We start from the raw sequence: 22,964 nt of genomic DNA, 5'->3' as shown, positions 1-22,964 counted from the left end.
TCTTTGTAATATTTAGAACGTGAAGTACATATGCAAGATACTTCACCTTACCATTCTGTTATAGACAATGGCACATTTCCAACATGGGTAATTGGATGAGTAGTATCATCCCCTGTTCCAACAAAACTTGGCTTTCCAGGATTTTCCATATCCTTGAACCACTCGTCTCATAACTGGTCATGTGGTTCGAAGCACCTAAATCCACATACCATACATCATCATTTCATGTGGATACATCATTTTCTGACACAGCATTAAGCACATGTCGCTAACAAACAACCTTTCATTGTCCTCATTACTTCAGCTAGAGGACACATAATTATTTTGCTACACTTCTCATATAATTTTGCTTCTTATAGCAATCTGCCTGCACATGCCCAGATTTGCTACAATAAAAATAGCCTTGTGTATCATTTTGTTGCCTTTGCCAATTTCCACCTCTTTGACTCTCCGTGCCTCTGAATTAGCCTCTTCTACCTATGTGTTGTTGTTGTAATTTATGGGAATATTGTTGACCATAAGTTTAATTACCTGTTAGGCCACCACCTTGGCCATGGCCCCGGCCTCTACCTCATCCTCTAGCTGCACTTGTATAGAAGGCCTCTTACTCTCCGAAGTGCCTTTGTTTTGTGAAGACTGGTCTTCACCCAAAATCTTTTCTTCAATAAGATCAACATTGACACCAAATTTGTAAAGTTGGGAATGTTCTCCCGAGTCTAAATAGACATCTTGAATGCCTTGTATTATGGCCCAAGACCACGTAGACATACTTCCACCTTACCATCATCATCAACGAAAACACCAATAGACGCAAGGGATTCCACAATACCCTTGATCTTTAAGGCATAGTCATTCACAGGCATGTTTTTCTTCTCCACAGTATGAGGCTCATTCTTCAATTGAATCTTTCGTGCCTTGGTGTTAGTTTCATACAACTTCACCAAGGCGTGCCATGCCTCCTTGGGTGACTTGGCATCCTATATATGCCCAATCATGGTGTCCTGTATACTAATAGAAAGCCAATACATAACTTTCCTTGCTCCTTGATTCCAATCCTTGTATTCTTTTGCATTTGCAAATAGTTGGATTAATCTCAGGTATCTCTGGTGTCTCTTCATGTTCACCTTCAATGTAGTCCCAATAGCCTTTTCCCATTAGAAAATTTGTTAATCTAAACCTCCAAGCATGGAAGTTGTTCTTATCAATCTTGTCTGCAACAATCTAGTTAATTCCATTATTCGACATCTTGTCTGCAACACAAACTCACCAAAAATAGCACTCTTGTTTGTCTTGCACAAATTGTTGTATTCTCTATAGCATCGGGTACTATACTGCACCCATACTGTCACAACCAGTGACTTCAATTTGCATACATACACCCAATAGTACATGTAAGACCTCTTTTCAATACACACAGTGTCTGCACACCAAATGCCCTCTCTGTACACATACACACACATTCTCTTTGTCTCTCTGTCTCTCTGTCTCTCTCTCTCTCTCTCCACTCTCTCTCTCTCTCTCTCTCTCTCTCTCCATACACACACATTCTCTCTGTCTCTCTATCTCTGTTTGTCTCTCTCTCTCTCTCTCTCCACACACACACGTTTAAAAGAGAGAGAGAGAGAGAGAGAGGAGAGAAAACAGACTCTAAACACACCCACACCCACACCCACACACCCCCCTTAACCCACACATGCCTTTTTTTTTTTAAAGGTAAAAATTTCCCTTAACCCACACATACACACATTCTATCTCTCTCCACACACACACACATACACACACACACACACACACACACACACACATTTTTGTTGAGAAATATGGTGCCATGGAGCACAAGGAGAATATGGAGTGAGTGTGAGAAGCCACATCACCTAGTGAGAATTATCCCACATGCAAGAGAAAGGCCAAGTTATATTCTCCTCATATAAAAGGAGGACATTTCAAGCATTGGAATACAAGCACAACATCTCAAGTCTTTTTATGAGTACATGTTTCCACCATGTAACCTAACTGAACTTGAGTCTAAACTTAATTAGCACACACTCATTCACAATGAGTCTTCTTCATTTTTATCCACCTTAGATTAGGGTTGTCATTAGTGTAAGATTAGTTTATGATTAGATAAATGTCTTGTTATTAGGATGTGTAGTTATAGGAGTGCTCAATCCATAGTTTCAACATGGTATCAGAGTTTAGGTCTAGCTATCCTAGCTTAGTTCTTTAGTATTAGCAAGTGATTAATAGATGTTTAGTGCTTCATAACTAAAAGCCCCTTGCTCATTATCATTAGGGATTAATTATTGAGTAAGTATCTTAAGCTCTCAACTCCTCCACATTCTTACATTCCAAATGACTCATTATCCTCATTAACCCTTCCATTTTAGTCTCTTTCCTATGAGAGCACACGTACTTGAAAGCTTCATTGTTAAGAGTGAGAGAATCCCAACAATGCCCATAATGGCACACCTACTAGGGTCTTGAAGAAGACACAAAAACAAGCACACAGTTTCAAAGGGCGAAGAACCCTAATCGGCCCAACAAAGGCTCAATAAAAGGTCATGGAGCTATCGCTTCTAGCAACAAAGTGGGCAAGAGTAGCAAACAAAGTTTCAATGTCTACTAGAGCAACCAAAACCAGCGATGTAAGTAGTCATTAGAAGGGCTACAAAAGTAATGGCAAGCACACAGACGTAACAGACATTGGAGGTCTTGCTTCAACACAAGACCTAGGGGAGTACTTGGGGAGCAAAGCAGGAGAAGCCGACAAATGGCACACAAGAGCAACACACTCTGTATCGGCCACCTACGAATGAGCAACATCACCAATAGTCACATAGTAACCCCGCCGCCAGTAGTCGTGTAGCATGCACCTCTCAGAAAAGCAAGGAGGAGGCATGGTGATGATAGAGAGAGTTGCAACTCACATAGGCTGAGAAGGGGAGAAAGAAGTTGCCCCCCCACACGGATAGTAGCAAACGAAGCAGGCCATTACTAGAGAGAGAAGAACTTCATCATCATCATCTCGAGACTGCAGACGATTAACCAATTTTTATTTGTTTGACTTATTTTTGTGTGGCTTCGAAGGTTTGAAAACCTATTCATAAATAAGGCTATTTCACAATTTGTGGACAAAAATTTTCAAAAGCCTTATCTCCTTTAAGAAAGGGTTCACACGAAGGTTTCAAAGAATCGCTCACAAAAGATCATTCATCCTAATATCCTACGACCCCAATCGTCTAGCACAAAATCATTTGAAAATACAAATAACTCTTGCATTGCATCATTGCATCAAAGCTTTCATTATGAGGTAAAGAGTGCTATATTTTGTAAGGGAAGTAGACACTGCCATTGAAGCTAAAAGCTCAATTAGTAAGACCCTTCTCAACATGACAAAAAGCACTAAAAGAATAAATATGCTCATTAACTAACACACATTTTGGAAAGAATGAGTACAAAAAGCATGTCTAAAGCACATAATAGCATTGCACCCACATGTACAGATTCAAAGGCAGTAAAAGAAATTAAGTACAAGGCATCATGCACAGAGCCTCATGTCCACACTAAAGAAGCAATCAAAAGCCAGAGTCAAAGTAATAAGGAGCAAAAAAAAAACAAGAGCCAAGGAGCCGACAAGAGGAAGAAGAAGATGTCATCGACATCGAGATTGACATCGACAAATCATAAGCAACAAACATGAGGGCTATAAGAAAAGAAACAATGAAGAAGAAAGAGAAGCAACAAAAGCCTCACATCTGAAATTCATCTCACTACCCATTTCTTTAAAAACAATGTGTTGGTAAAAAAAATCCTACTTCCTACAAAAAGTGCTTGTATTTAGCCTCTCGGACCGATGATGTACCCAAGCTAGAAATTCATCCCTCATCTAAGAGCCAAGTAGCATTAAGGGGGGGCAGTGTAAAAGTAGCACATAGGCCAAAGTTGCTCACTGCACATAGGGGAATGTAAAAATTAAAAAGTCCAAACAAGATTTTGTAACCAACATCCAACCACCTTGAGTAGCCCCCAAAGATTTGGCACCAAGGGGAGGTGTTGAGAAATATGGTGCCATGGAGCACAAGGAAAATATGGAGTGAGTGTGAGAAGCCACATCACCTAGTGAGAATTATCCCACATGCAAGAGAAAGGCCAAGTTGTATTCTCCTCATATAAAAGAAGGACATTTCAAGCATTGGAATACAAGCACAACATCTCAAGTCTTTTTATGAGTACATGTTTCCATCATGTAACCTAATTGAACTTGAGTCTAAACTTAATTAGCACACACTCATTCACAATGAGTCTTCTTCATTTTTATCCACCTTAGATTAGTGTTGTCATTAGTGTAGGATTAGTTTATGATTAGATAAATGTCTTGCTATTAGGATGTGTAGTTAGGAGAGCTCGATCCATAGTTTCAACAATTTTCTCTCTCTACACAAATATACACACATTCTCTCTCTCTCGACACACACACACACTTTTTTTTTTGTGAAACAAACACACACACACACACACACACACTGGGGGGAAAAAAGTGCCCCGAAGGATGGCCGTTTCATCGACCATCCTATGTGGCAATTTTTTTTCATTTTTTTGAAAAAAGTGCCACGTAGGATGGTCGTTCTGTTCATCGGCCATCCTACATGGCACTTTTGTTTTACATTAAAAAAAATTCAAAAAATAATTTGCAACCTAGGATGGTCATTTTGTTCATCGGCCATCCTACATGGCACTTTTGTTTTATAGTTAGAAAAACTACATGACACTTTTTAAAAAAAGGAATTTTTTTCCAAAGAGAAAGTGCCACTTAGGGTGGCCAATGAATGGCCATACACATACCCCTTCTCTCTCTGTACACATACACACACATTCTCTCTCTCTCTCTCTCTCTCTCTCTCTCTCTCTCTCACACACACACACACACACACACACACACACACACACACACACAGGGAAAAAAAAGTGCCCCGAAGGATGGCTGTTTCATCGACCATCCTATGTGGTAATTTTTTTCATTTTTTTGAAAAAAGTGCCATGTAGGATGGCCGTTCTGTTCATCGGCTCGAGTGGGCTTAACCCACCTATCATATATTTATTATATATTTGCTATATAATGAATAAAAATATATATTTTAGATTTTAAAATAATAAAAATGTTTAATTTTAATATTTATTTATTTACATAATAAACATATAAATTTATTCTTTGTTATATATATATATATAATTCTATGATAAATATGCATATTTAATATATAATAAATTCATATTCATAAATTTAGGATGCTTCCACGAGTACCCATCCTTTAGAAAATACCCATATGCTTTTCTACGGATTCTCTTAAATTCTGAGTCAGACCAATTTTCCTGTCTTGTCAAAGTACTCAAGTATTGACCAATAAGCAACCAATCTCCTTCATACATTTCCTCAGTAAAAGACTCAAGTGCATTTGATAAGCAAGTATGGTCCCCTTTTGTATATGCAGTAGTATAGAATTTTGTACCTACATCATCAATGTCACTAATCATCCCTTCTTCATCTTCATACCTGGCTCTTGATAGCATATCTGCAACTGGGTTATCTTTTCCTACAATATGCTCAAACTCAGGATTTAGTGACTTGATATAGGCAATCCACCTAAGCATAGCGATATCTGGAGTGGTGCAGCTTGCAATCATCCCAAGGAGTGGCAAGCAATCAGTTTCCACAAGTACAGATGCCCCAATAAGATATTCTTTTTCACATTTTAGAGCAGTGACTATCCCCCATAACTCCCTCTTGATCTGCGGATAATTTCGCTGACGAATGCTTAATACCTTTGCTCCAAATCTGATTACATACCTGTGATCATCCTCATCATCTTGCCCTATTGCCCATCCTATCCCAGTAGGACTAGTATCAACTGTAACAATCACAGGCCTGCCACACTCATAATCTGCCTTCCTTAGAGTAGGTGATGATTGGAGCAGACATTTCAGCTTCCGCATAGCTTTAATATGTACTGCACTCCACAAAAATTTTTGATTTTTCCTCAAAAGTTGATAAAGAGGATCTGCTACATGTGCATAATGTGGGATCCATATAACATAAAAGACACATGCACCAAGAAATCTCCTGAGCTCTGTAACATTAATGCATATCTCTTTCATTCTTTGTATTGCATCTATCTTGGCTGGACAAGGTCGGCGTCCATTAGTACTATAAAGATGTCCCACGATTAGCACTTCACCAACCCCAAACACTGATTTCAATCCAGACAAAGTAAGATTCACCTCTTCAAGCCTGGATAGAATCATATCACAATCTTTCATATGATTTGCCACAAACTTGCGGCACCCCCTCGAATCCAAATCCCCATCTTTATCTTTCTCATCACAGCCTTTTATTGGCACATCATCCAGAAAAGGCATAGTTATTTGTGGTATGAAGTCTCGCAAGACTTTATTCATTCCATTCATCATATGCGCCACTGAGTTGGTGGCTCCCTGTGGTAAGGTACACATCCTTACCAATCCCAAAGGAGTTTTCATTGTGGTCAAGTCCCTGCTTTGTATATCCAGCTGGAACTGATCATATCCCGAATACAGATCACCCATAGAGTATATAGCTTTCCCTGCAAATGCTTCTGCAAACTCGTCCACAATCGGACCTGCTCCCACATTCCTGATTGTGACCTTGTTTAAGGTTGCATGTCTTGAATGAAGCGCAATGCTCCATTTTTCTTTGGCATGGTAAACCATCTGTTGGAGTATAGAGCGCATGATGGCTCCAAAATTCCCATCCTGATCTTTTCTTTTAGTAATTCCATCAGCTTTGGCAAGAGAGCCTTTGGTACTGGAATCGGCCGCCGCAGGTTCTAGGGCACATGTGGAACAGTGAAGATCACCATTGGCGCTGTTACGCTTGGATCAACACAGCCTATCTCATGTGGCTAAAAAGCAAAGGCCTTCCCATGTTTTACAAGCATCTCCTCAAAGCATTCATTTTCAACTGGCAACAAAAAATCCTTTTCACCAATCTTCAGCTCTTTTAGGGTTTCCTATGTAAACTTATGCCCAATTTTCTTCGGATTTCTGAGATTCGGTTGCATAGAGGCTTCATCTATTTTCTCCTTGCTTCCTGGTGGTGGCAAGGGCAAGGCAACTGGTTTCACCTTCTTTGCAACCGTTTTATACTTTGTATCAACACGAGCATCCATCTCACAATACATGTTTTTACATTCCATTCCTTCAAATTCCCGGATTATATCATACATCCCCACAGATGACACCTTTATCATCTCATTCCCACCCTGTAAGCATGCTCTTTCCATAGCAAAAAGCACACCCATAGTATCCACAAATGACACCTCATCAAGCACCCCTGAAATAAACTCATTCTTCTCCAAAAGACCACACTGCTCAAGACTTTTTTGTTCATTTTGTACATGTCGACGCATGCCACGCTTCAAATCCTTGCTTTTTACAAAGACCAGTGACCCATAGCTCGAAAATCCCTGAAAATTTGCTGAAAAGTTATTTACATTGATTGAGTCCTGCGAGAACTCATTTTCCCTTGTACCATTGGAATCTCGCTTTACAATGGCACCTGGCCAAAATCCCTCATCTCCCTGTAGTTCATGAATTCTCTGTTTATCTTTGGAAGTGACTGTGCTCGAAGAGACTCACGGTTCCTTTCATGGTTAATGCAAACTGTCAAGAATTGAACAGCTTTCTTGCCATCTTTACTCCTTATTCTTGCATATGCCGAGCCATCATCCAAAACTTTTGTTTCCATCCTCACAGCTGTAATGTAGGGTTGCCCAAGGATGAGGGGATACGATGACATCTCCTGAACAAAGAAGTTCTGATCATTTTTCACATCCCCTATAGTTACCCTTACATTTGGACAGGCTGCATAGAGCTCTCGAGATGAGTTATTAGCCGCTTTAATTATCCACCCATGATCTACATCCATTGGCCACTTACATTTGTTGTAGAGACTTTTAGCCATAAGATTTATTTCAGACCCATGGTCGATTAGAGCGACATATGGCTCTTCCAAGTCACCTATCTTGACAAGGGTTTCAGTGGTGGCCCTTGCCCAATGGCTCCTAGAGTAATGAATCTTTGTAAGAACTTTTTTTTCATCATCCTCATCCACAAAGCGCACTTGTCGTGCCCCTTCAGCAGAGTGATTACATTCCACCACATTCTCTCTCTCTTCCTTTTGCTGTACCTGTACTCCATGAGTCTTGGAAGTGCTTGTCTCCCCTTTTGATGGAATAGATTCAATTATAGACTGCCTTTTCCTTCGTATAATATCAATTATCTCATCATGGAATTCTCTCTTTGCAATCCCCAAGACTTCACCTAGTGTAAATTCCACCCTACTGTTTAGAATCCTCTCTTCAAGCACCTTTTTGAGGTCTGTTGCAGCTTCAATATCAGATTGAAGCTTGTAGAGTGGACTTTTCCCTTTACCCTTCTCCTTCTCATGCTTCATTTTTACTGGCACTTCTTCCATTGATACTTCCTGTGGAGGTTTGCTATGCGGCGGAGGCATATGTGATGGCCCAGGATCCTTCTTTTCACTACCATGGGTGACCCTTTTTGATGGCCCTCCTTCCTCATTTTCCCTTTTACGCTTTTCCTCTACCTGTGCCTCATTATTCTAGCATTTTGCAATGTAGGCATGAACAGATAAAGAATCCACAGGCTCTTCCCAGCCAGTCTCAAGACGTATACAGTCACCTGCCTCATGCAAAGCGTGTTTAGACACCTTCTTTGACGCAATTAGCTCCATTGTTGATGGCCAAAAAATCTTCATTCTCATAGTCTTCATCATTCTCAGATTCTTGCTTTGATTGACCAACCTTTAACCCATAGGTTGCTGCCTCAACCATAGAGATGGCATGTCCAGCAACCATGTCTTCAACCAGCTTTTTCATCCCTCCTTTTCCAAAGTTTGTGCTTAATGGAAGACCAGTCTCTGTAAGGTGGATTTTCCCATCTTTGAAAAACACAAGTTGATTTTTGAGGGCTTCTTTATAGCTAGCACAGTCTTTCTTTGCATGTTTTGGGTCATCACACCATATACATCTGAATATAAACCCTTCTTTGCTTTGAGGCTTTTGCATAGAAGCCTGCCCTAATGGTAGCCCTTTTTCCTCAATTCTGGACATCTTCAGTTTTAGGTCTCGCATGCCCTTAATAAGCTCATCCATCGGCCCTTCTACCTTTGGGATTGCAGCAGCTGGTTTTGGTAGATTCTCAGGGGTAACAGCAGTTATAGGAGTTGCCGAGCTCATCACCATTTTATCCCTCCTTCACTGCCGCTTTGCTAGCATGGTGACCGCATCCTCGACATCATTCCAATCATTCTTTAGCCCCTACTCTGTATCCTTATCCTCAAGGAGAATTTCTAGTTTTTCTTGGAGATCTTTCCCAGCTGCTTGTAAGAAGAGCTCTGTTTTTTCCCTGTCTAAGGTTGTGCGCTCAATCCTTGAACTGGGCATAGCGCTTCTCAAACTCTCTTAGCAACTCCGTGGCAGAAATTCCAATTTTGGGTTTTGTAACCCACTCCAAGAAAGTTCGCTTGGTCACCCGCTCGGAATCCTCTATGAAATAATCATCCTTCAAAGCAAGCTTGAACTCCTCCCAATTTTCGCCACCATGTGTTGCCTGTAATCCTCTTATGCGCTCTCTTATTTCGGGAACACATACCAGCTCAAAGCTTCGAACCATATCCTCCTCAGTCACCCTATTTAGCTCCATTTCCTTTGTGTAATTGCGCAGGTATTTTGTGATGTCTTTACCATAAAATTGATCCACCTTCTTCACGATTGACTGCAGTGCTTTAGTCGTGGAAATTTGCCCCCTCTCGCTGCTGTTGCATATACATAGTAAACATCTGAAACATTTGCATAACCCCGGGGTCAAAATGAACCCCTTGTCCCTCAGGATTCTCAGCCATAGCTTGCACTGTGTATTTCACCACTAACTCTCACCCCAGCAGTTTCACGTCGGGTTCACCAAAGCTGTCGTGACGTGGCGGTATCGCTGGGCAAGTGCGAGACTTCTGGCTGTGAGAGTAGCTTCAAATCCCAGCAAGGAAGCAAAACATATAACTCTTCAAGGAGCATAAGACATCTCCATTTTTGATGACATGTACATGTGCCAATTCGCTTCAATACATCTCCAAATTCAACTTGATGATTGCACATAAATTATGTGTCAAGAGCATGACCAGATCCAAGCATAGATCTCCTGACCCTTTATCCAAATGCCATATACATGTCACATATTGGCATCACATAGACTTCAACAAGTCCCCAATACATGTGAACTTGCACATCACATATTTTGCATGTTGCCATCTTCACAACTTCAAGACGAAAATTGAACTTGTCGAAAAGACCTGCTTATAATTTCTATCATCTCACAAAGAAGCAATAGATAGAATGTAACACATATACATCCTCTTCATGTGTCCACTAAAAGCATCATTTCTACATATCGCAAATCAAACAAAACATCTTTATACAAGTTTCCAAACCGAAATTTTCTCCTTTGTTTTGAAGCTTACAACTTTCAAAACTCACAAATCCAAGAAGTTCTCCAAAACCATGATTATTTAAGCTTACAAAGGGAATAAAAAAAACCTTATATACTCAAATCTCCATCCTCTCAAGGCTTTTACGATTTAGAAATCGTATTTAAAAAAAACTTGTCTCTGTATAAAGGAATAACCCGATTTTAGCAAAAGCTCCACGTTTATCAATCTCATGATCTGCAAAATGGGCTGATTCCACTCGCTTAAAAAAAAAGGGTAGCATCTCGTTCATTTTTTTTGAAATTTTTAGAAAGTGTATCATCAGAAGAAGCTTCAAATACTCTCTAATTCAAACCCCTACAAGGCTTGAACAGAAACTAAATTCCCAACACAAGATATTCTGCAAGATTTAGCTCTGGTTTTTCCTCCCCTCCTCTTTCTGCATACTTCCCCCCATCGTATATCTGATTTTTTGGTTCTTTCCCATTTTTCCCCGCAAGGGATCCGGGCTCAATTCGCTTTTGCAGCCAAAAGTTCGGATTTCCCCATTTGAAAATACACTGCGCCTCCTTTTTTCTTGCTTAAATTCGGATATTCCTTTTTTAAAAAACCTTCGTAATTTCCCATGCAAGACGCCACCTTCGAATACGTCTGCAGCTGCTGCCTCTGCTGCTAGGCGGACTTCCATTCCCCTCGCTTCTGTCTACTGCAGTAGGGATCGCCTTCCCATCCTCAAACGCTGCCAAGCTTGCACGTGCATCAATAGCACACGTAAAGGATACTTTGTCTGGCATCATGCCATCAAGCAGCATAATACGAAAAAGATCCAAAGCTCCATTACCCTGCTCATTCTCAACCAGCACAGCCATATAAACATTCCAAGTGACAAGCTTCTGAGAGAGAATTTTGTCAAATGCACTCCTTGCCTTGCATAAATCTCCACATTTGCCATACATGCTGACAAGAGCAGTCCCCACGATATTAGCATCAGTTGAAAAAAAATCCAAAGCGTTCTCATTATATCCATTCTGAGCAAGCGCAAAAATCATGGCATTCCATGAGATGACATCCCGAGAAAGCATTTCCAAGAACACTTTCCTTGCACTGTGCATGTTGCTGCACTTGCCGTTGATGGCACGGAAGCGGTAAAGTTGTTTACGCCCTTATAGCATGCCACACTTCCACACACGCATGCAAACACACCAGAACACCAGACCAAAGAGCATGAACAAGACTTATATTTCAGAAAGAACCTTCATCTTCACAGAATTGGGTATCCAAGATATCCCACACACTAGCTTCATCAAGCACCCGCTCGCAAACAGCCCTCTCCAGCTCCTGGTCGCTCCAAATCCCTTCGCTCCTTGCTTCTCTGCACAGCAGCAGACCTCTTCACTCTCTGCTTTGCACCTCAGTTGAAGGTTTCTCTGCTACACCACCAGCACACTGCCAGTCCTCAAAGCAAGACCACAGCTACCTCTTTTCTTCACCAGTCACCAGCTGTGTCCAATATGAAGCAAGGCACTCACTGTTGCAGATGACCCAGCCTCCCCAACAGCCCACTTTTCCATCATCTCTCTCTTTTTCTTTACACCAGCCACTACGCTGTCTGCTCCAGCCTGTCACCCCTTCGACCAGCACCTCCAGCTCACTCCAGGCTTCACACAAAGACCTAGAACCCACACTCACCAGCCCATCCAAACCTTCACCCCTGGCATCTGGCCCCTCCCCAGGCACTCCTCTGCGACCCACTACACTTGCTATAGTCACCAGCCAGTCGACTTAACGCCAGCAGCTGCACTGCATAGCCCTGCTATCACCAGTTATTACAAGGCTTTAGCTAGCCCACGTTTTCCTCCAGCGCCTGTCTTGTCTGCGCTCCACTGGTTAACCTTCAGTCATCACAAGGCGGCCCACACTTGCCTTGTACCTTTACGCCAGCAGCTCCTAGACGGCAACTCCCCACGCTGTGCTACCCACTGTCGCCAGCACTGTCAACCCTTCGCTTATGTCTCCTTCTCCCCAGCCTGTCTCTGCAACAGAGACCACGCTTGTTTTGCTATTGAAAAGATGCAGGGGGGAGGAGAGCTTGAGCTCTTGCAAGCACATACACACACTCACAAAACCCTAATAGAGAACACACAAGGTGAGAGGCTGAAAATCTTCTTCTTCTCTACTCAACACTCAACACACCATATACAAAGATAAGAGTACACAATAATATGAAAGGTACTCAACCAATACATACACGGGTTCTCTATAGTGTGAACCCGACTAAATGAGCTGGCGCTATAACTATGCCAGTCTCTAGAATGGCTGTCACACAGCCTGTCATCCCACTGGCCGCATATCTCCCAGGATCTCACCAACCATGCCAGTGGTGTAAGTGTGGGGCCTATCCCCCAGGCGGGTCATCAGTGTCCACCGCCTCACTAGAGCTCGATATCTCAACACTCCCCCTCGAGCTCAACTCCATCTCATGTACACCAAGCGAAGCCCTGAATCTGCGGAGCTTCTCTGTACCCAATGCTTTGGTGAAGATGTCAGCTACCTGGTCCTCTGTGCTGACATAAACAAGGTCAAGGTCTCCTGCCAAGACCTTCTCTCTGACGAAGTGGTAATGGACCTCTATGTGCTTCGTACGAGCATGAAAGACTGGGTTCCTGGCCAACTGTATACTGCTAATGTTGTCACAGAAAATGACAACTTGTCTATCCATTGATAGACCCAAATCTGCAAGTAGCTTTCTCAACCAAGCTACCTCACATGCTGCCATAGCAGCTCCTCTGTACTCGGCCTCTGTACTCGATAGAGCAACCGTAGGCTGCTTCTTGCTGCTCCAAGTCACAGCAGCACTCCCCAAAGAAAACATGAAGCCACTAGTAGATCTCCTATCTGAGATACTACCAGCCCAATCAGCATCTGTGTACCCATGTACACATATCTCTGTCCCAGTCTCATAGAATAGTCCACAATGCAAAGTAGACCTCACATACCTCAGTATGCGTCTCACTGCATCCAAATGCGGTTTTCGTGGAACCTGCATAAACTGACTCACCAACCCAACAGCATAGCTCAAATCTGGTCTGGTGATCGTCATGTAGATCAAACTTCCTACTATGCGTCTATACATAGTAGGATCCTCCAAGATCTCTCCTGAATCTGCACTCAACTTGCCATTCTGATCCAATGGCACAGAAATAGGCTTACAGCCTGTCATACCATACTTGGACAACATGTCCAAGCCATACTGTCTCTGCAGTAATCCAATACCATGTGGTGACCTAATCACCTCAATGCCCAAGAAATATCTGAGCTCCCCCAGATCCTTCATCTCGAACTTCTGTCTAAGCAAGATCTTTACATCAAAGATCTCTGCATCATGGTCCCCCGTAATGATCAAGTCATCTACATAGATGACAACAAGCACAACCCCTCTATCACCATGTCTCACATACAATGAGAAATCTGCATTGGCTACATGAAAGCCAATAGTGACAAGATATTCAGAAATCTTGTCAGACCATGCTCTTGGTGCTTGCTTTAAGCCATACAAGGCTTTCTTCAACCTGCAAACATGCTCGGGGTGACCCACATCCTCATATCCTGGTGGCTGCAACATATACACCTCTTCTTGCAAATCCCCATGCAAGAATGCATTCTTTACATCCATCTGATGTAAAGACCATTGCTTTGACGCAGCCACTGCTATCACAACTCTCACCGTTGCCATCTTGGCAACTGGGCTGAAAGTTTCCTCATAATCAATCCCATATGTCTGCGCATATCCTTTGGCTACCAATCTAGCCTTGTACCTGTTTATGCTCCCATCACTGTTATGTTTAACTTTGTACACCCACTTGCATCCAATGGCTTTCTTGCCTTCTGGCAATTGCACTAAATCCCAAGTTTCATTTCCATATAGTGTATCCATCTCCTCATCCATAGCTTTTTCCCAATTCACATTTCCAACAGCCTCATCAATGCATGTGGGCTCAACAACCTGCACAACCTTTGCCATATATGCATAGTGATGTGCCACATAACCATCATATGTAAATCTCTGCACAGGGTTCTTCACTCTCCCTGATCTTCGCAGCTTTTCATTCATGGCTTCCATAGCCTTCTTTACACCAGGTGTTCTCATAGCTGGGATCCCAAGCTCCTCATCAAGGCTCATATCTGAGCCACTAGACTCTCCATCAACATGAGAATGCCCTGCAGAAATGTCAGGCATACCAAGGGGCTCAACCACTTTCTCTTTTCCTTTACGTGATGTACTAATCACATTTGCAGGACTGGTATTATGACGCAGCCTGCCAGTCCATGGTCTATCAACAGACCCACTAGATGAGGACTCTCCTGGTCCACTCAAAGACTGTGATTGCTGACCTGCATTCTGTGCAACCACACTTCCACTCACATCAGCCCCAACAGCTTCTTTTTCAGCAGCATACCAACTGCTCATCTCATCAAAGACAACATCCCTGCTTACCCTCAACTCACGTGTAGCAGGGTTATAACACCTGTATCCCTTTTGCTCAAGGGAATATCCAATAAACACACATTTTTCAGCTTTCGGATCCAGCTTAGTTCTCAGCTCATCTGGCACATGCACATATGCAATGCATCCAAAAACTTTCAGATGAGACAAATCTGGTTTTCTGCCAGTAAACCTCTCCTCTGGAGTTACATCATGTATGGCTGCAGTTGGAGTCCTGTTCATGATGTATACTGCTGTAGAAACAGCCTCAGCCCAATAGCAATGCGGCATATTCTTCTCTTCCATCAATGCTCGCGCAATCTCAGCAATGTGCCTGTTTTTCCGCTCAGCAACTCCATTTTGCTGCGGAGTATATCTGCATGTAAACTGTCTCCGAATACCATTCTTCTTCAAGAATTCAGAGAACTCATTGGAGAAGTACTCTCCCCCTCCATCTGACCTTAGGCACTTTACATATTTCCCTGTTTGCTTTTCAACCAAAACTCTGAAATTCTGAAAGTGAGTGAACACCTCACTCTTCTCCTTCATGAAATATACCCACACTTTCCTTGTGTGGTCATCAATGAAAGTGACATAGTACCTGCAGCCTCCCATAGACACGGTCTTCGTAGGACCCCATACATCTGAATGCACAACATCTAGTGCATTTCTGCTCACATACCTGTTACGTGGAAACACATGCTTTGTTTGCTTCCCAAATTGGCATGCTTCACATATTTTTTGCATACCTTCCACTTTAAATTTTGGCAGCCCTGTCACAATTCCTTTTGTCTGCATAGACTTCAATCTCTGCACATTCACATGACCAATCCTTTTATGCCATATGTCTGTGTCTGCAACAACTCCTGAACCATTTGCAAACATTGCAGCACTCATTTCAGGCATGTCTACATCCAACGTAAACATTCTGCCCATTCTGTTGCCTTTTGCAACCAACCTGCACTTGTCTTTGAAATCTTCAACATAACACCCATCAGGGTTAAACCGAACCTGCAAACCCTGCTCAATCATCTGGCCAACTGAAACCAGATTCTTTGTTATGTTCGGTACATGAAGTACATCTGCAAGGTACTTCACTTTGCCATCCTGCATAGATAATGGCACATCTCCAACGTGGGCAATTGGATGAGCAGTGTCATCCCCTGTTTCCACAAAACCTGGTCTTTCCGGGTTTTTCATCTCCTTGAACCACTCTCCATGACTCGTCATGTGGTTCGAAGCGCCTGAATCCACATACCACACATTATCTTTTTGTGCTGCATCAACATTTTCAGACATGGCATTCACGACATGCTGCATAACAAACAACCTTTCATTATCCTCATTATTTCTGCTTGAGGATGCATAGTTGTTTTGCTGCACTTTCCCATTTTGCATGTCAGCCTGCTTCTTATAACATTCTGACTGCACATGTCCAGGCTTACCACAATAATAGCATTCACGTGCATCATTATATTGCCTTTGCCAATTTCCACGGCCTCTTTGACTCCCCCTGCCTCTGAATTTGCCTCTTCCACCTGCGTGTTGTTGTTGTTGTTGATTCTGGGACTGTTGTTGTTGCTGCTGCTGCTGGCCATAATTCTGATTACCTGTTCGGCCACCTCCTTGACCGCGTCCACGGCCTCCTCTACCTCGTCCTCTTCCTGAACTCGTGTAGAAGGCCTGTTGCTCTGAACTGTTTTTGCTTTGTGAAGACTGTTGGTCTTCACCCAAGCTCTTCTCTTCGATAATCAGCATAGACACCAAATCTGTAAAGTTGGGAATGTTTTCCCGAGTCTGAATAGACGTCTTGAACGCCTTGTATTGTGGCCCGAGACCACGTAGACAGACTTCCACCTTGTCATCATCATCTACTGACACACCAATAGATGCAAGGGATTCCACAATACCCTTTATCTTCAACGCATAGTCATTCACGGACATGCTCTTTTTCTCCACAGTATGAAGTTCATTCTTCAACTGTATCTTACGTGCCTTGGTATTTGTTTCATACAGCTTTACCAAGGTGTCCCACGCCTCCTTGGGGGACTTGGCATCCTGAATGTGCCCAATCATGGTGTCCTGTATACTAATGGAAAGCCAATACATAACCTTCCTGGCTCCTTGGTTCCAGTCTTTAAACTCTTTCACATCTGCAGCAGTCGGATTTATATCCGGTATCTCCGGTGCCTCTTCATGCTCACCTTCTATGTAGTCCCAATAACCTTTTCCCATCAGGAAATTCGTCAACCTGAACCTCCAAGCATGGAAGTTATTCTTGTCCAGCTTCTCAGCCACAATCTGTGTTATGCCATCATTAGACATCTTGCCAAACACACAATTTTACCAGAAACTGCACTCTGGTTTTTTTTTTTTTTGCACAACCTGCAGTATTTTCTCCACAGCGGTACTGTAGTACTAAAATGTCACAACCAGTGACTTCAATGTGCATACATACACCCAATGGCAACTGTAGACCTCTTTGCAGCACCCACAGTGTCTGCACAGTCAATCTGTCTTCCTGCAGTTCTTAAAACAGAGTTCTGCAGAGAATCGATGACTTACCCGCAGTGCTCGAAATCGCCTGCTTTCTGAAAAACGGAGGTCCAGACGCGCCCGCAACGTGTTTTCGGCCCAAAAATTTCAGTCCGTAGGGATCGTTGCCGGTGCCTCCCGTAGAGCTCCCGACAAGGGTGTAGTCACCAACACAATAGGGAAGAGTAGTTGAAGCTCTTACCCTCGTACCGCTTCCTGTGGTTCTCTTGCTTGCAGCTCAGCCCTTAGCACGAACCAGGCTCTGATACCATGAAAAGATGCAGGGGGGAGGAGAGCTTGAGCTCTTGCAAGCACATACACACACTCACAAAACCCTAATAGAGAACACACAAGGTGAGAGGCTGAAAATCTTCTTCTTCTCTACTCAACACTCAACACACCATATACAAAGATAAGAGTACACAATAATATGAAAGGTACTCAACCAATACATACACGGGTTCTCTATAGTGTGAACCCGACTAAATGAGCTGGCGCTATAACTATGCCAGTCTCTAGAATGGCTGTCACACAGCCTGTCATCCCACTGGCCGCATATCTCCCAGGATCTCACCAACCATGCCAGTGGTGTAAGTGTGGGGCCTATCCCCCAGGCGGGTCATCAGTGTCCACCGCCTCACTAGAGCTCGATATCTCAACAGCTATTACCAGCTCCCTCTGGTCTCCACGCTCACAGCCCATCCTTTCACTGCTCCTTGCGTCGGCATCTCCATCAGCACCTGGCGGCACACCCCAGAGCCTCTCAGCTCTCCACACGGTGAACTCCCTTTGCCCACGCTTCCCTGAGTCTGTGGCTGCAGCTCGCCACCCAAACACAAGGGGCCTTTTTTCCTCTGTCGGCCAGCCGAATCCCTTTCAAACAACACCGCCTCCGTTCTTTTCAGCTGCGCCTTCCACACTTGCTTTGCCAGCTTCCAGAATGTCGTGCTAGCAGCAGCTCCAACCTCCACGCCAACTTTCTAGAAGAAGGCCACGTTGATATGATGTTTTTATTTTCCTCCTCTCTCCTAATGGATGGCCACCCTCACCTTTTCACACCAATGCTAATGGTGCATTGGGCCATCAATCATTAAAAAAACTCCACGCTTTCCACACACCTCTTTCTCAAGGTAACACCGGCCCTCTCAGTGTTTAATGCCCATGCCTCCATACACATTCCCAATACAACCTCGAGTGCCCGCTTATCCTTGGAGACGCATACACATATCCAGACATCCGAGCAGCTGACATCATCTCCATCATCTGACCCCTCACCCGACAGGCTTGCAACAAGCTCAAAGCCAATACCGTCCACCCTGTACACCTGGCAACGCCCTCAAAAGTAAAACCTTCACACACGCCATGCACACGTATGCACACATTATCAGCCTCTATTTTTAGCCACACATATTTAGCAACCCCCTTACTTCTGCTGAGACATTTATGTCCAGCAGCTGTACAACCAGAAACCATTTATCCTCCTGGATCAAACAGAAACCTCGGTGCATCTACCTTCCAATCCCTCAAGCATTTTCCTCTATTTAACAACCATTGATACACCCTGCCATGATCCTCCGCTTTCAGCAACCCCCTTGGCTCTTTATATATGGCCTCATCACCATCTATTGTACTTCCTCCTCCATACCAGCTCACATAACCTTGTGAGGGAAACAACCGCTCCTCCCCTCTACTCCCCTCTGACACATCTGACTCCCATTCATAATCATATACTGATATAACACACATCTGATGATCAACTTTCACCTCACGGTCACTCAATTTCCAACCCACATCATTGGCTTCCAACTCTTCCTCTGGGCAACCTGTCAGACTAAGACTATGACCAAACCGCTCATCCATATGCTGAGCATCCACATGTGGTGTGTCCACTATGACCAAACCGCTCATCCATATGCTGAGCATCCACATGTGGTGTGTCCACTATAGACCCATTTCCTTTCAGCCCATCAACATCACACATAGCAACCTCGTGCACTGTAGACTCATCATTGTCGCTTTCCTGCAGTTTCTCCAGCTTCAAGACCATTGGCGATCCTTCAAGATTCTCCACATCTTGCACAGGCATCCCAACCAAGTCCAAGCTCCCCAAACTGCCAGGCAAAGCATCTTGGTCCCCCTGACCAACAACAATAGTCTCATATGCATCCTCACCACTCACAAGCTCCCCAAACTGCCAGGCAAAGCATCTTGGTCCCCCTAACCAACAACAATAGTCTCATATGCATCCTCACCACTCACAAGCACCAACTCATTCTTTTGGGCATGACAAGAAACACACACACCTTATGATCAGCATTCGCACATCCAAAATCCATCACGTCATCATCCAAAGGAGCATCCAGCTCACCATCAGTCACACCATCACTCTCTTCATGCACAACTGGCATGCAAGTATTTGTTTCCTTCTCCAAGGAAGCCAACTTCAACAGATCATCTAGTGCACTATCAAGTACACAGTCCAGCTCATCATCCACTCTCTCACAAGCTGCAATATCCAACTCATCACCCAGATCATCCATAGATACTCCATCCATAGTATCTTCATTAGTAACACCTTGATCATCACACTCTACCTTGACTGGCTGAAGTACTGGCACCTCAGCTGAAGGTTTCTCTGCTACACCACCAGCACACTGCCAGTCCTCAAAGCAAGACCACAGCTACCTCTTTTCTTCACCAGTCACCAGCTGTGTCCAATATGAAGCAAGGCACTCACTATTTTGCAGATGACCCAGCCTCCCCAACAGCCCACTTTTCCATCATCTCTCTCTTTTTCTTTACACCAGCCACTACGCTGTCTGCTCCAGCCTGTCACCCCTTCGACCAGCACCTCCAGCTCACTCCAGGCTTCACACAAACACCTAGAACCCACACTCACCAACCCATCCAAACCTTCACCCCTGGCATCTGGCCCCTCGCCAGGCACTCCTCTGTGACCCACTACACTTGCTACACCAGCCACTACGCTGTCTGCTCCAGCCTGTCACCCCTTCGACCAGCACCTCCAGCTCACTCCAGGCTTCACACAAACACCTAGAACCCACACTCACCAGCCCATCCAAACCTTCACCCCTGGCATCTGGCCCCTTGCCAGGCACTCCTCTGCGACCCACTACACTTGCTACAGTCACCAGCCAGTCTACTTAACGCCAGCAGCTGCATTGCATAGCCCTGCTATCACCAGTTATTACAAGGCTTCACCTAGCCCACGTTTTCCTCCAGCGCCTGTCTTGTCTGCGCTCCACTGGTTAACCTTCAGTCGTCACAAGGCGGCCCACACTTGCCTTGTACCTTTACGCCAGCGGCTCCTAGGCAGCAACTCCCCACGCTGTGCTACCCACTGTCGCCAGCACTGTCAACCCTTCGCTTATGTCTCCTTCTCCCCAGCCTGTCTCTGCAACAGAGACCACGCTTGTTTTGCTATTACCAGCTCCCTCTGGTCTCCACGCTCACAGCCCATCCTTTCACTGCTCCTTGCGTCGGCATCTCCATCAGCACCTGGCGGCACACCCCAGAGCCTCTCAGCTCTCCACACGGTGAACTCCCTTCGCCCACACTTCCCTGAGTCTGTGGCTACAGCTCGCCACCCAAACACAAGGGGCCTTTTTTCCTCTGTCGGCTCCCAGCCGAATCCCTTTCAAACAACACCACCTCCGTTCTTTTCAGCTGCGCCTTCCACACTTGCTTTGCTAGCTTCCAGAATGTCGTGCTGCCAGCAGCTCCAACCTCCACGCCAACTTTCTAGAAGAAGGCCACGTTGATATGATGTTTTTATTTTCCTCCTCTCTCCTAATGGATGGCCACCCTCACCTTTTCACACCAATGCTAATGGTTGCATTGGGCCATCAATCATTAAAAAAACTCCACGCTTTCCACACACCTCTTTCTCAAGGTAATACCGGCCCTCTCAATGTTTAATGCCCATGCCTCCATACACATTCCCAATACAACCTCGAGTGCCCGCTTATCCTTGGAGACGCATACACATATCCAGACATCCGAGCAGCTAACATCATCTCCATCATCTGACCCCTCACCCGACAGGCCTGCAACAAGCTCAAAGCCAATACCGTCCACCCTATACACCTGGCAACGCCCTCAAAAGTAAAACCTTCACACACGCCATGCACATGTATGCACACATTATCAGCCTCTATTTTTAGCCACACACCGTATATGTTTATGGCTGCATTTTCATCCATGGTATCAGCACCATAAATGTTATCAATGATAGTGTTATGAATCTCCTGCCCTTCTTCTAATGCTGCTAAGCTTGCACATGCATTAAGTGCACATACAAATGTAATGTTGTTAGGTCTGATGCCTTCAACTTGCATCTCATCATACAAACGCAGAGCCTCCTTGTTCTGCTCATTCCGAGTAAGAACAGAAATCATGGCATTCCAAGACACGATATCTCGAAAAGGCATTCTTTCAAAACCAATCCTTGCATCATACATGCTCTCACATTTCCCATACATGTTGAGAAGGGTGTTCCCTCTACTACAAGGTCTACCATAAGCATAAAAAATCCATGATTCACACCACACTCATGTACAGAGGCTTCGAGACCTAGCTCAGCCTCAGCTCATCTTATTGAACCTCATTTACAATATGAACATATGTACTTAGGCATCATATAATGACTCAAGTCATGGCACTTAATCCCATGCATCTGGATTTGCATTTAATGGCCTCATATGCATGGTTTCACACCATAGACGTGCCATGGCACGACATCCACCCCCTCTAAACCTGCACATCCTCTGGTATGTGCCAAATCATCATCAAGATCCACATATATCTGGATGTCGTCTTCATCTTCTACATTACCAGCAGGGAGATCATTCTCTTCCTCTTCAACCATATCCATGCTATGACTATCGAGCCTCTCATCTTGAGTCTCCTGTGAATCAAAAGGATCACTGTCATACCTTCTTTTAAATATCTTGATCCTTTTGCCTGCTACAAGATTCTTTATCTCTGTTTCGTCAAGCTCACACAGGGTATACGTGGCATTTCCATGCACATACTTGACAATGTAAGGGCCAAACCATCTTTTTGCAAACTTCCTTTGCACAGTAAACTGGTTGTCAAGACTACTATCATACATTAGGACCCAATCACCTTCTTCAATAGGTTTTGGCCGGAGTCTGTGTCTTCTATCAAATCTTTCTTTATTTTTCCACCTTGCATCTTTCAAACGAGCTTTAGCAAGCTCTACATCTTCAGGCCTCCTCTCCAGCTGCCTTATTCGCAATGCAAGGAGGTCTTCCCTATTCAATTCTTCCACCCAGGGTAATACATTCCAAGTTGGAATTACTTCTTCAACTGGCATTACTGGCTTCTGACCATACATTAATTCTGTAGGCATGTATCCTGTCACTG

Source organism: Cibotium barometz, chromosome 33, assembly GCF_041138505.1.
Source record: "Cibotium barometz isolate CiBa-2024 chromosome 33, ASM4113850v1, whole genome shotgun sequence".
NCBI lineage: Eukaryota > Viridiplantae > Streptophyta > Polypodiopsida > Cyatheales > Cibotiaceae > Cibotium > Cibotium barometz.
Note: the sequence above shows the minus strand (reverse complement) of the source record.